The sequence below is a fragment of the Myotis yumanensis genome, unplaced genomic scaffold (assembly GCF_028538775.1).
Source record: "Myotis yumanensis isolate MYYU_CA2020_CCGP unplaced genomic scaffold, mMyoYum1.0.hap1 SCAF_2, whole genome shotgun sequence".
Taxonomy (NCBI): domain Eukaryota; kingdom Metazoa; phylum Chordata; class Mammalia; order Chiroptera; family Vespertilionidae; genus Myotis; species Myotis yumanensis.
This window is the reverse complement of record NW_027223753.1, coordinates 94,723,083-94,734,634: the sequence shown is the minus strand read 5'-3', so window position 1 is coordinate 94,734,634 and position 11,552 is coordinate 94,723,083. Positions and strand designations below refer to the sequence as shown.

At 43.2% G+C, this 11,552-nt stretch overlaps 1 pseudogene; it reads left to right on the top strand.

The window, feature by feature from the left end:
* Positions 1 to 1,135: 1,135 nt before the first annotated feature.
* On the top strand, positions 1,136 to 3,787 carry LOC139001983 (protein SDA1 homolog; annotated as a pseudogene).
* Positions 3,788 to 11,552: the final 7,765 nt, after the last annotated feature.

Genomic DNA, 11,552 nt, shown 5'->3' with positions numbered 1-11,552 from the left:
TACTGATAGAGCACTCAAACAAGGATAACAGGGAATGAGCATCTAATGCAGCATATTATATTTGGTTTGGGGCACAACACAATCTTGTTCTAGGAAGCATTAGAAAAATTTGGCTCAAATTTGAAGCCTGAGTGGTTTCCTATCCTCCCTCCCACCACTCCATTATTTTGGAATAGATTCACCCACCAACTTACTCATGCAGTGAGAGGTGGCAGAGCTGGAACAGAGAAATGATGGTAGATTGCCTGCTGCCTTGAGAAGGTGGGGGATCTTTCTCACCAGGTGTGTTCATCACAAGGGAGCTGAGGCAGATGAGACCCTGCAGAACCTGCTCACAGAGTGAAAAAAAAAGTGAGGAGCCTTGTTCCTGCTTTTAGGCACTGTAACTCAGTGACTCCTCACCAATCACAGTCTGCTTCATCAAAATTCTTCCCTTGGAGTGAAGAAAGGTGTATAGGTAGAAGTCAGAAGTTTCAATAAAAATTTCTCCAAGGAAGAAGAAGGGGGAGGCTTGAACCAAAGTTCTGTCCATCCATGGGACCAAAAAAAAAAAAAAAAAAAGTGGAGCAATAAGTTTACCTAAGAAGAAATACTATCAGAAGAAACATGGTCTATTAGGAAGCAGCTCAGGAAAGCAAAATGTATTCCATAAGGGTACGGAAAATCTGAAGTTATGACCCTGGTTATAATCTCGGAAAAGTTCCTTGTCCTCAATTACCTCACAACGAAATGGGGAGAAAATGCTTTCCCTCAACTTCCACTCCTCTCTCTCTAGTTTTGGAGCCTATGAGAACTAAGGCACAGGCCTCCCCTCAAAGAGCTAAGGTCTTAGGGTGCTGGAAAAATATTACTGTTTTCTGTTCTTTCTAAAAATTTGAAATCTATGATCATTAAAAGTATGGTCTACCTCCTGATGAAGCCAGAGTTCCCTTTCAGTTATAATTTGCATGAATTTAAATCAACCAAGACACTAGCTGGCTTTAAGAGCCAAGATAGCACTGCCTGCTGAGCATTGCTGGGGAGGGGAGGGATGTTTCTGGTCACACTCCATTCTTGCCGCAGCTGGGATGGTTGGTAGTTGCCAGCGATGTAGGTTTTTTAAAACTTCTCTGCATGGAGTCAATCAGCAGCCAATATGTCCAACAGAAACAACAAGCTGCCCAGCAACCTGAGCAGTTATAGAACCTGATCAAGTGAGACTGGCCTACGTGGAGGACTTTCTACAGCAGTATAATCACTACAAATCCAATGTGGAGAATTTCAGATTACAACCAAATAAATCCAGCGAAGACTTGGCATAGCTGGTGATGTTTATGAAACAGATTGGTCACTGCTACCCAGAACATTTAAGTAACTTTCTCCAAGAGTTGAAAGATCTTGTCTCCTACAATCACCCTGTCTTGTATCCAGATCTTCTAATGACATTTTGCAAAGCTTTGATCTTGCTTAGAAATAAGAATCTCATCAATACATCAAATTGCTAGAACTCTTCTTCGAACTTCTGTGTTGCCATGCTTCTGGGAAAGATTTTATACATGGACTGATATCAAGAATACAAATGCAGCCCTAGCCAGTTTGGCTCAGTGGATAGAGCATCGGCCTGTGGACTGAAGGGTCTCAGGTTTGATTCAGGTCAAGGGCACGTGTCTGGGTTGTGGGCTCAATCCTGAGTAGGGGCGTGCAGGAGGCAGCCATTCAATTATTCTCTCTCATCTTTGATGTTCCTCTCTCTCTTTCTCTCTCTCTCTTTTCCTCTCTAAAATCAATAAAAATAGCCTATATAATAACAGGGTAATATGCAAATTAACCATCACTTCATCACAAAGATGGCGGCACCCATAGCCACAAGATGGCAGTATCCAGTCCTCTCAGCCCCATCAGAGTCCCCCAGTCCCGGGGGGTGGGGGTGGGCACGCAGCCTCTGAGAGCAGGCAGCATGAGCAGCCTGGCAGAATGCTTGCTTCACCCCTGCCGCAGAGGGCCTCTGGGCAGTGGGCACAGAGTGGCCGGGGGTAGGGGGGAAAGCTTGCGTCATTGTCCCAGTGACGAGGCAAGCGTTGTGTGCCCAGCCGCGGATGGGCCTCTGGGTTTCAGAGAGCCTCTGGGCAGCAAGCGTGGAGTGGCCAGGCCCCGCAGAGAGCTACTGGCACATGGATTCATGCGCAGGGCTACTAGTATTTTATAAAAAGAATATAAATGCAAAGCACAAGAACAATAAAGTGAATGTAGTGTTGCAGAATTTCATATATACCATGTTAAAAGACAGCAATGGAACTGCAACCAAGATATCTTTGGATATGATAATTGAAGTCTACAGAAGAAACATCTGGAATGATGCCAAAACTGTCCATGTGATCACAACGGCATGTGTCTCTAAGATCACCATGACACATGTTGTTGTTATGACATTCATCCTTGGGAAGGATGAAGAGGAGAAACAGGACAGCGACTCAACATCTGAAGATGAGGGACCAAACAGCAAGAGACCTGCAGTGCAGTATGCCACAGGGAAGAAAAGCTTCAAACACAAGAAAAGGTTGGAAAAGGCTATGAAGGTGTGCAAGAAACAAAAGGAGAAAATAAAAAGAGGTGTCTAACTTTTTAGCTATTCACTTGATTCATGATCCCCAAGATTTTGCAGAAAAACTACTAAAGCAGATAGAGAGCTCTAAGGAGAGGTTTGAAGTGAAGATGATGCTCTTGGACCTCATTTACAAATTGGTGGGAATTCATAAGCTTTTTCTCTTTAACTTCTATCTCTTTGTGCAAAGTTTTCTGCAACCCACCAAAGAGAAGTAAGAAAGATCCATCTGTTTGCCACACAAGCATCGCATCACTTAGTATTCAATCATTGCTTATGGTTGTGGCCAACAATTTTGTTATCCATAAAAACTCTGGGAAAACCATGACAGTGGGACTCAATGCTATGAAGGAGATAATAGCTCATCCTCTAGTTATGACTAAAGAACTTCTCCAAGACCTGGTTCAGTATAAATCACACAAAGATAAGAATGTTATGATGTCTTCTAGAACTTTGATTCAGCTCTTCCGAACACCAAATCCTCAGGTGTTACAGAAGAAATTCTGGGGTAAGTCTACAGAGGCAGTAGTACAAAAATATGGAGAATAAGATGCTAAAATTTACATTCCAGGAATATAAATTCTAGAAGTTAAAAAAGAAGAAGAGAATGCTGAAAACGGGTTGGAAAGTGAACATGGGTGGGAAAGTGCCCGTCTTAGTGAAGAGGCTGATGAGGATGGTGATTGGGTTGACGTGCATCACTCTTGCGATGAAGAACAGCAGGAAATCTCCAAGAAGCTGAACAGCAATGCCCTCGGAGAAGTGGAGACCAGAGCTGTAGCCCTCAGCACCAGCCAACTCAGGAAGATATCCAGAAAATCTGGCCCAAATGAGGAAAGAACTCAACTCTGTCCCCGGGAAAGCCCTAACTAGGAAATGCACTGAAATAGACAGTGATGAAGATTGCAGGAGTGAGTTACTCTCTTTGGGACATTGAACGCCTCGCCTTCATAAAAAACAAAAGTCTGACAAGGGGACAAGACTAGCAACTGCAATAGCTGGAAAAACAGACTGAAAAGAATTTGTGAGGAAGAAAACGAAAATGAATCAATTTTTCAGTCCCACAAATAAAGAGAAGAAAAAAAAAAGAACTTTATGATGATGCACTATAATCATAATGTCCACTCAAAAAGCAAGCATTCCTTCCAAGAAAAGCAGTTGGCACTACAAGATGCACTTTTGAAAAAGAGAAAAAGAATGAAGTAACCCAGACAAGCAAGTTTTCCATTCCAAGGAGAATTTGTGTCATTACTCTGAAAATTAATAAATCAAGAATGTTTACATTAAAAAATAAATAAATAAACTAAGACATAAATTGAACCAAACATTACTATTGCTTTTTGTTTTGTTTGTTTGGTTTTTGGATAATCCTCACCGGAGGATATTTTTTCCATTGATTTTTAGACAGAGTGGAAGCGAGAGGGAGAGACAGAGAAAGACAAACATTGATGTGAGACACATAGATTGGTTGCCTCTTGCATATGCCTGGACCGGTGGCTGGGGATTGAGCCTGTCACAGATGTATATACTCTTGATTGGAATCAAACCCGGATTCCTTCAGTCCTTGGGCCAGCGCTCCAACCATGGAGTCAAAACTGCTAGGGCTGCTACTATTTTATTTATATCCTAAATTAAGAATCTTACTGGAGCCCAGCTGGTGTGCTCAGTGGTTGATTATCTACTTATGAACCAGGAGGTCATGGTTCGATTCCCAGTCAGGGCACATTCCTGGGTTGTGGGCTTGATCCCCAATAGGGGGCGTACAGGAGGCAGCTGATCAATGATTCTCTCATCATTGATGTTTCTCTCTCTCCCTATCCCTTCATCTCTGAAATCAATAAAAGCATATATATTTTTTAAAAATGCTACTGGGAATTCTCTTTAATATTATATATCTTCCTGGTCAGTCCTGAAAATATACATAAAACTCATCTGCAGAGGAAAGTTGATTTTATGTACTTAAATTAAGCAATTAAATTTCAAATAAACAATATTGTTGCATAAAATATAAGTAAATAATAAATCTGATCTAAAATATGAAAATGAATACTTTAACATGTTTTTATTTTGTGTTTCTGATTAAATATGTGATACTATGATTTATAATCCTATCTAATAAAGAGGTAATATGCAAATTGGCCATCACTACAACACACAAAATGGCCGCCCATGTGATCAAAGATGGCCACCCCCATGTGGACACAAGATGGCCAGAAGGGGAGGAAAGTTGGGAGGGACCAGGCCTGAAAGGGAGGGCAGTTGTGGGTGATCAGGCCTTCAAGAGATGACAGTTAGGGGTGACCAAGCTGGCAAGGGAGAGAAGTTAGGGGTGACCAGGCCAGCGGGAGAGGGCAGTTAGGGGCAGAAGTGGTTAGAGGCAATCAGGCAGGCAGGCAGGTGAGTGGTTGGGTGCCAACAGTCCTGGATTGTGAAAGGGATGTCCTACTGCCCGTTTAGGCCCGATCCTGGTGGGATCGGGCCTAAACGGGCAGTTGGACATCTCTCAAGGGGTCCCAGATTGTAGAGGGTGCAGGCTGGGCTGAGGGACAGCCCCCCCCCCCCCCCCAGTGCACAAATTTTGTGCACCAGGCATCTAGTAAATATATAGTCAGTCAGATGACCAAAATACATTTCTCATATATATTTGGTCTTTATTCATGGTTCCTGGTTTACAGCTCCCCAAATCCTTGAAATTTCTTGACTAGGAAAAGCAATGGGAGCATCTTTTTTCATAATATTTGGTATATTGACCCTAGTTCCTGAAATAGCTTCAGAGCCATAAAAGTAAAATGGGTGTTCTGTTATACATAATAAACCACTTTCCACCACAACTGGGTTGATGATATGACTTTTGGAAAGCACTTAAGGATGGGTGCTGTCTGCCAGGAGAACCAACCATGAGTGGAAGTTTGGAATTTGCCATCACAAATGTGGCTGCAGTCCTGATGTGGCCTCCTGTGAGCTGCTCTAGCAAAATGATCAAACCCAAGGCAGAGGCCACTGCAAACTCCAATCTGAAACAAGTCGGTTAGAAGAACAGGTGACGACCTGGACTTTATACTGGTGTCTGTAGTTGGGGCAGGAGGAGCAGTCTTATAGGACAGGCCCTTAACCTAAGGGATCTGATGCTATTTCCAGGTAGATTATGTCAGAATTGAGTTGAATTGTAGGAAACCCATCTGGTGTCCAAAAATTTCTTGTTGGTGTGGGAAAACCCCTCCTTCACACATTGAAATTGTGTGACCAGAATCTTTAGTTGGTGGTCAGAGAAAGGAATTTGCTGGAATAGCTCTGGTTCAAAGAAACATGTGCTTATTAAGATTAAGGGTAAAAAGGAATGGGATGAAGAACCTTTGATCCCTGAATGGCTACTAGTCACAAAGAAATAAAATGCAGCCATGGACAGTGTTTCTCAGTGATTTGAGCATTGGTACGAGCATCAAAGGGTCTAAGGTTCGATTCCTGTCCAAGGGTAGATATCTCGGTTGCAGGTTCCATCCCCAGCCCCAGTTGGAACATGTGCAGAAGGCCACCAATCAATGTGTCTCTTTCACATCGATGTTTTTCTCTCTCCCCTGCCTGACTCTATCCCTTCCACTCTCTCTAAAAATCAATGGAAAAAAAACATTTTTGGGTGAGGATTAAAAAAAAATACTAAAAGAAATAAAATACAGTCATCATAGTAAACCTGCTCTAAAATCAAGTAGGTTTAGACATGAGGAAACAATTCTATTCTTCTTTTAATTAGCCTGGGAACTAAACTTTTGAACTTTGCAGTCCTGTGTCAATGCTTGCATATCCATTGAACTTTCAGATAAAACTCTGATCACCCTCTGAATACTAAGGTATGAATGTTCATGTATCCAGATCACCTGACATCTACCTAGCATCCATCATCCAGACTGTCTGATATCTGTCTGATAACCATGCTAGACCAATCCTAGGGCCAAGCATGCAGGGCTGATTATTTTCTTTCCTTTCTTTTTAGTTAATCCTCACCCAAGGAAATTTTTTCCATTTATTTTTAGAGAGAGTGGAAGCAGACAGAGAGAGAGACAGAGGGAGGGAGAGAGAGAGAGGGAGAGAGAGAGAGAGAGACATTGATGTGAAAGAGACACATCGATTGGTTGTCTCCCACATGTGCCCCAACCAAGCCTGAAACTGAGGTACATGCCTTTGACTGGAATCAAACCTGAGATCCTTCCATCCATGGGTAGATGTGGGGAAGCACAGGACTTGGATGGAATGTCTGTAAGGAGGATTTTTTAAAAGGTCGGGGGTCACTGGGGGGTCCTTGACAAAGGCGGCAACCCCTACCTTGACTTTTCCAAACAAGTCCGATCCCCAGGTGTTTTGCTAGGGTCTTTGTTTAGTCTTTTAGACCCAACCTTGTAGAAGCATGTGCTTTCTCAAGGATGCTTACCGTGCTGATTGTATCTAAAGGTTAATTTTAGTTCAAGCTATCCTATCTATTAAAAGAGTAATATGCAAATTGACCATCACTCCAACACACAAGATGGCTGCCCCCATGTGGTCAAAGATGGCCACCACAAGATGGCCTGCAGGGGAGGGCAGTTGTGGGTGATCAGGCCAGCAGGGGAGGGCAGTTGGGGTGGACCAGTCCTGCAGGGGAGGGCAGTTGGGGGGGAACCAGCCCTGCAGGGGAAGGCATTTGGGGGGAACCAGGTCTGCAGGGCAGTTGGGGGGGGGGGGGACTAGGCCAGCAGGCGAGGGCAGTTAGGGGTGACCAGGCTGGCAAGGGAGGGCAGTTAGGCATCGATCAGGCTGGCAGGGGTGTGGTTAGGGGCAATCAGTCAGGCAGGCAGGCGAGCAGTTGGGGCCCCACCGGGATCGGACCTAAATGGGCAGTCGGACACCCCTTGAAAGGTCCCAGATTGGAGAGGGTGCAGGCTGGGTTGAGACACACACACACACACACACACACACACACACACACTGTGCATGAATTTCGTGCACTGGGCCTCTAGTTGTGACAATAAAATCCTAAGGAGGCAGTCATTTGAGGCTTTTTTGGCTTCTTATGCCACTAGCCCCTTAGCTTCTCTTTCACAGAAACATATGCCAAGTAATCATTCATCCGTCGTTCAAAGTCTTCCAGTCAGCGCCAGCAGGTGGATGCTCTATCCACACAGCCAAATGGAATAGAGTAGGACTGATTATTTTCAAGAATGCACTTTTTACAGTAAGAACTCTTAATTTTTCTTTCTCCTGTGGAACACTTCTGGGGTCTTGCTTAGCTGTGTTTTCAGTTTGCAAACTCAGAGACCCTTGAATAAATCTTTATCATTTTGTTACTGTAGACAGTCAGCTGTAGTGCAGGCAGCTTGTAGCAGATTGAGCAGGGCCTGGCTGGTCACTTCAGAGGGGTGGACCATATGGGGGCTATACAGAAGTCATTGGCACACTGGGATCCAAGGGTGCCCCACAGACTCTAACTACTTCACCTGAATGTGCAGTGCCATGTCCACTGTGGGGAGGTGGGCTGAGGGCTGCGATATCTTCAGGCTTCCTGACAGCAGGACCTGCAGCCACTCCCTCCTCACTGACCCTGATACCAGTAGATAGTCAGAGAGCATTGGGGAGATTCCCCCATTGGCCAAGATGGTGCAGGGGCAAGTTCCTGCATTGAGCGTGCCAAAGGCTAGAAAGATGAATGGATAGGACCTGAGCACTCCAAAAACTAACAACACAATTTGATAGAAAAAAAGGGTCCCTTCCCTCCTTATCCCTGTAATAACCATTCGATTGAGCAGGAAGAGGAGATGGTCTTTGAGTCCACCATTCTCTAAGGCAGTGATGGCGAACCTTTTGACCTCGGAGTGTCAGCATTTTGAAAAACCCTAACTTAACTCTGGTGCCATGTCAAATATAGAAATTTTTTGATATTTGCAACCATAGTAAAACAAAGATTTATATTTTTGATATTTATTTTATATATTTAAATGCCATTTAACAAAGAAAAATCAACCAAAAAAATGAGTTCACGTGTCACCTCTGACGTGTGTGTCATAGGTTCGCCATCACTGCTCTAAGGTGTGAATGAACTTCTTTTCTTTTGCACAAGCACCTGTCTAACAAGTTTGGCTTTTGTTGTGGCAAGCAGCTGAACCTCCATTTTAGTTACAATTTATTTCTAGCTAAGCCTCCAGACTCTTTTAGAGTTTATCTGGCATCATTTATGGTATGAGTGAACTTTCAGCTGCACTGTGATCAGTTACTTATCCATTTCCTTGAGTTCTGTGAGCCATGCTAACCAATTAATTGAACCCAAGGAGGGGGACATGGTAACCTCCAATCTGTAACCAATCAGTCAGAATCATAGGTAATAACCTAGGCTTGTGTTTGGCATCTGAAGTGGAGGGTGGTCTTGTGGGAATGAGCTCTTAGCCTGTGGAATCTGATGTCTCTGGGACTAGTATCAGAATTAAGTTAAATGTTGGGACACCCAGCTAGTGTTGGAACTACCTCCCCACAACCACCACACTGGAATTTTGTTCAGAACATTTAATATGTCATCTAAGAGTAGTTATTGCAACTTGTAAAAAGCTGTAGCCTATCTTTTTAAAAATCGCTGGAAAAAAGGTCTCATAAAAGGCTAATTCATGACGAGAAAAGGGCAATGAGAATAAGTAAAAGGAAAAAGTTATAAAGCATTTATTCACTCTGCTATGCTGGAAACTCCACTTACATATGCAAAGTTTATATGAACTTCTTTGGAATCCAGCATAAACCTTTGATAGTATTTAGGAAAAAAGAATGAAAGAGCAAATGGAAAGAGTTTAAAGTGAATGGAAACTTTTAGTTAAACATTTCACACTTTCCTGTCTTTCTCTGCCTCTTGATTCAAAGCTCTAAGGCATGTAAACACTGGAAATTAATGTTTACTGCAAAAGCCTTCTTAGATTATACTAAATAAAAACCAAGTTCTTAATGAATTATGAAATTATTGAGAAAGAAGAGCACCTTAGAAGCTACCAGCTCTTCCAAAGCATGACTGTGCGTTTTCCTTCTTTTAACATGCCAGATCACATTGGGAAGATGTTCAATAAATGCTGACTAAATTGAGTGTTGATGAGAAACAGACAGTGCTGTTCTTTTACTTATTAGTTTTATTTTATGGGGATAGCTTAAAAATTTATCCAGTTAGATTATGACATTTAAATTTAGGAATGTTCTCCTCCTTCCTTCTTCCTCACTCTATTTGTGGCAACCCTTTCAGCGTATTGTATTCAATATTCCTCCCAGCTTAAAATACAAAGATTAGTATCCAGAATTGCTATAAAAATTTAAAAACAAAACAAGTGCTCCTATTAAAAGTCTTTAAAAGTCATCTTGTCAAGAGAAAAGATTCATTTAGTTAGTGTTCTCTTCAAGCCCAATAAAGGGCTTTGACAAAAATGCTGAGCAATTTTCTTCTTGCTAAAGTCCAAGAAAGATAAAAGGGATCTATATTTATACTTTGAACATTTTCTTTAGTCAACCTTTACTCACAAAATATTTGTGTCTACTACATACCAAACGCTATAATAACCAGCTCTTAATGCTGAGTTAGCTGCAGGAGTGAGCTACTAAAGGATGTAGTTTCATATGAATCATTACAGATCTTTGATGTAAAGTAAGATAACTCTCTATTCTGAAGGGGTGACAGGAAAAAAGGAAATGGAACTAGGTAAAACTCAAGGTGCTCTTTTTCATTCTAATTCTTACTTCATGCTAATCATAAGTCAAGATGGGAAAATCTCAGTCATTCTGACTTAAGAGGTGTTAAAAGATCATAAATTTTGGTTGGGTGAGAAAAAGCCTTAGACACCATTCTATTACCTATCCTTCCAGTAGTGAAATTAAGTGAAATACAATTAAACACTAGTGAAGAATAACATAATTGGTTTTATTGAATCAGTAATTGGATGTAATTCTACAATAATGATGAACCTAATGGTGAAACTTTTCTACCACTTAAAAACCCATCCTATCTAATAATAGAGAAACATGGTAATTAACCGTAACTTTGCTACCCTTCCCATTGGCTACTCAGCGAGATATGCAAATTAACTGCCAACCAAGATGGCGGCCGGCAGCCACGCAGCTGAAGCAAACATGAGGTTTGCTTGCTCCAGTGACGGAGGAAGCCAAGGTTCCCTGCCTGCCGCAGCCCAGCTCTTAACTCCAGATGCAACAATGTTGCAATTATAGAAGCTAAACAAACCCAGAAACCTGCTTTCAGCCACCAGCGGGCTCAGAGCTTAGAGTGCCAGTGATGGCAACAGAGTTTCAATTATAGAAGCTAAACAAACCCAGATACCTGCTTTCAGCCAGCCACAGCCTCAGAGCTGGAGCCGGCTCTCAGCTCCAGTGACAGCTATAGAAGGTAAATAAATGCCAGAATTTAAAAAAAAGAGAAAAAAAAGAGGCTGGGAGCTTCAGTCACCCGGCAGCCTGAAAACGGCCCTCAGCCCCTTACCCAGGCTGGCCAGGCACCCCAGTGGGGACCCCCACCCTAAAGGGGGTGTGACCAGCTGCAAACACCCATCATCCCATCATCCAGGCTGGCCAGGCACCCAAGCGGGACCCCACCCTGATTCGGATCACCCTTCAGGGCAAACCAGCCAGCCCCCACCCGTGCACCAGGCCTCTATACTATATAGTAAAAGGGTAATATGCAAACTGACCCTAACAGCAGAAAGACTGGGAATGACTGGTCACTATGACACACACTGACCACCAGGGGGCAGACGCTCAGTGCAGGAGCTGCCCTCTGGTGGTCAGTGAGCTACCACATGGGGGAGCTCTGCTCAGCCACAAGCCAGGCTGATGACTGCCAGTGCAGCGGTGGTGGTGGGAGCCTCTCCTGCCTCCTCAGCAGTGCTAAGGATGTCCGACTGCAGCTTAGGTCTGCTCCCTGCTGGCAAGTGGACATCCCCCGAGGGCTGCCGGGCTGCCAGAGGGATGT